The 3,635-nt window shown below is 29.3% G+C and overlaps 1 protein-coding gene across 1 annotated transcript in view; it reads right to left on the reverse strand.

The window, feature by feature from the left end:
* Positions 1–1,804: 1,804 nt before the first annotated feature.
* Positions 1,805–3,635, reverse strand: part of LOC106466654 (biorientation of chromosomes in cell division protein 1-like 1) — a 60,733-nt gene continuing 58,902 nt past the window's right edge. Inside the window, exon 7 of the mRNA XM_013926945.2 lies at positions 1,805–1,935. The gene's annotated coding sequence lies outside the window, so the exon portion shown is untranslated. The remainder of the gene's footprint in view (positions 1,936–3,635) is intronic.

Consider the following 3,635-nt stretch of genomic DNA (forward strand, 5'->3'; position numbering starts at 1 on the left):
TTTCTCATTCACACTACCGTTCGCATTCTTCATCGGGCCATGGGTTACCAAGTTAGAGCCGTTTTTCGGGTCAGGTTTATGAAAATTTCTAGCATGAGTAATTTTACATCACACTACCATTCACACTCTTTACGAAACTTCTTCATTCAAATCTATTTCCCTGTCAATGTTCCCCTCTTCATTGAAAGGCATAAGATGACAAAAACAAGATCTTGAAGAATTTCTCAATAATGTGCATTGGTTATGGTAGGTAATTCGAATAAAAAATAAAGTGTTACTGTTTCTTATTTGTAGAAGATTTAAGAGGAAAAACCACAACATAATGAACTAATTCATCACAATACCTGAAAACTCTAACTTCACTTTTTTGAAAAGTGAAATGGTCTTTACTTTTACTCCCGATCAACAATCAAATATCTTTTGTTGAATTATGAATAACACGAATGGATTGAAATATTTAATTATCTCAAAATAAACCTTCATTTCGGTGCAATATTGAAATTAGCTTGAATTTTTCATAACCTCTGAATACACGTTTTGAAGAGAAGAACACCCTGGTGACTGACAACTTGTTATGTCTAGATTACAAACATTTGTTTGTTGTTAAGCACACAGCTACACAATGGGCTATCCGTGTTCTGCCAGCCGCAGATATCAAAAACCGATTTTTTACTTCATAAGCCCTCAGACTTACTGCTGTGTCTCTGGTTGTATAAATTTTGTTATAAACTAGTGAATGAACACCTTAAAACAGGTGTACTTTTATGTTGGAAATCGCCAATTTCCAGTAAAAATCTTAGAAATCAAATAGGCTTATTATACAATAAAGTAGCCAGTTAACCTTCAATATTTTTGTATAAAAGTATACTCCTATGAAAATACAGAATGATGTTAGCTTGATATCACATTCTTGAATTGCCTCACTGCTTCTTATTTAAGTAATATTAAGTAAGAAAAGTTCTGATAATTTTATACTCATTTTGAAACATACCAGATGTGTAATGGCCGTACAACGTTTTATATAACATAAGTATTTCAGTCTGTGTAATTATGCGATTGTGGTGCTATGCTTTCAATATATATAACTAAAAAAAAGTTTGGTCAGCAGAATGAAAACAACTTTATTATTCTCGTTTCCTGGTGTAAGTCACATTATATGGAAAGCATCCCTTCACCCAAATAAAACAATATATATTATGAAATTTTTATATTCTAATACACAAAACTAATATAATGAAGTGTTGGGATATAAAAAAACTATATTTGTTATTTGAAAGTAGTTTTTGTTTTATATTCCTTGAGCCTTTATTCTTTCATTTTCCAAACATACCAGTAAAAATAATATCACCTACTAATATTATTTTTTCCAGATTATATAATAAAATGTAAGGTTCACCAAGTGTGTTACCATGAGTTTTTTAATACATTAACTTTCTTATTTTGTTGCATGTGTATTAAACAGACTGAACCACTGTTATCATCACTTATGTGTGATATTTAATTCTTTTATAGCCATGTTTAAAATATATCCTCCCTGTTCCATGTTTGTTTCTAAAAACACAATAGAAAACAAAAGGTATATTTTTGTATTTAATTACTTATCTAAAACTTGAAACTGGTAAATTTGAAGAGAAATAATCGTTCTTTATAGTGTAAGAAAATTCCAAACTCAACTAGCTGTGATGAAGTGGGGCATAAATATATATAGCCCATGGCAGTGAAAATGTACATTTATGGCTGTTGTATGTTTAAATATTACCTCTGCTCATCATAAAATTACAGAAAATGAAAAGAAACACATCTATTCTTTTAACAATTCATTTTTAATGTAAACTATATATACACAGAAAGAGAGAAAAATTCTGTCATATCTATATGGTGAAAATAATGAACAATTTTGAAAGATAGATCTCTGAAGATCCATGGATCTGGTAACTGAAATTACAAAACATTTACATGTTATTTAAATCGTATAGTAAAGCTACATTAAAAAGTTATATACACGTAACTCCAAAACTCCATGTAACTTAAATCCTTATTTTTAAAGCTTTATATTTGAAAGTAATATTTAACTCACTACACTTGTCATATGACATTAATAGTCAGCCTATTATATTATTTAACACTATGTTCTTTATCTAGTTTCTTAGGGATTCTCAAGAATTAGAATAACCGTTTCATTCAATTCAAAGCTCTTCAGGCAGATGGTATACACGAAACACTGTAATGGTTGGAACACATATTCATATAATACATTTGTGACAACAACAATTGATATGATGTGAATGCTTTTTACAAGCTGGTGAAGCATGATTATAATTAACTATACTTGTGATAAGACATTAATATTAGGCCTAGTAGATTTTTAACACTACATTCTTTATCAACTGTTGTTGTAACAAATGGCTTATATAAATAGTGTTCCAATCACTACTGTCTTTGTTCTATCACACCTAGCTTGAAGAGCTCTGGATTGAGTCAAATGCATCACCAGCAATGGATATGGCAAATACTGTGTGGTTGAAATACTATTATTATACACTCTTCTAATTTTTAAAAATCTCTATGGGATTAGATAAAGAATGTTATGACAAAAAACATAATAGGCTTACTATTAATGTCTTATGACAAGTATAGATAATTATAATCATACTTCACCAGCTTTTGTTCACAACATATCAATACTGAACTCAATTTAACTCTACCACACCTGGTCTAGTGCATCCTTCCTCAAGGGTAAAATTGCACTATTGAATTAAAAAATCTTTAGAAAATAAACTTGTAGTCATTCTTCCTCCCATTGAAAAAATTCCGAGGTGAAATGTTTTCAATAAAAAGTTTTGTTTATTTAATCTTATACCTAAAAAAAGAATCAAATTTTGATTTTGAGTTGATTTCAGCTCATAAGTTTTTGTGAAATTATTAAATTTTTTCTCATCATAATTTGCTATTTGTAGCTCCACAGGAAGAAAGTCATAATATTTCTGAAAACACTGTGCTAGTTTGAACTTCTAACATAAATACAAATATAGTTTTATTGGGTTTTAGCCAGTCACTGTTTCTCAACCTCAGTTGTTACAGTATGATGCAATTGCTTACATCTCAACTTGGAGAAGTCATAGGCTAGTTATTTAAACATGTAATAAATTCTCTTTTTCTGTTCTCTTCAACTGTATAAGCTAACATGGATTTGAAGTAGCAGTAACTCATTAAGAGATTGGAATAAAGTGATGAATCTTAGTTTGTTGATATGTTATGAGAAGGTAAGATATTTGTGAAGAACTTCTGCCACAAGTATAGTCCTAATTTTTTGTCAAGTTTGCTCTATCATTTTATATTTCATTTGAATTATAATTTTGCTGTATGGTACAAAAAAAATGACTTGAATGGAACAAGACGATGTAGGCTTAATTAACTCATCTTGCATCGACCATATCAAGTTTCATTTTGCTGACAAGGCCAATGAGTAAGGCTTTATCGTCATATGTAACTGCTTGAGTGGATAAGGAAAGTCATCAAAAAGAAATGTAAAAATGTAAAAAAAAAAAAAAAATATATATATATATATATATACACACACAACAAACAAAAGTAAATTTTAAAAAGGTTTAAAACTTAGCTATATACATATATAC

Source organism: Limulus polyphemus, unplaced genomic scaffold (genome assembly GCF_000517525.1).
Source record: "Limulus polyphemus unplaced genomic scaffold, Limulus_polyphemus-2.1.2 Scaffold2334, whole genome shotgun sequence".
Classification (NCBI taxonomy): domain Eukaryota; kingdom Metazoa; phylum Arthropoda; class Merostomata; order Xiphosura; family Limulidae; genus Limulus; species Limulus polyphemus.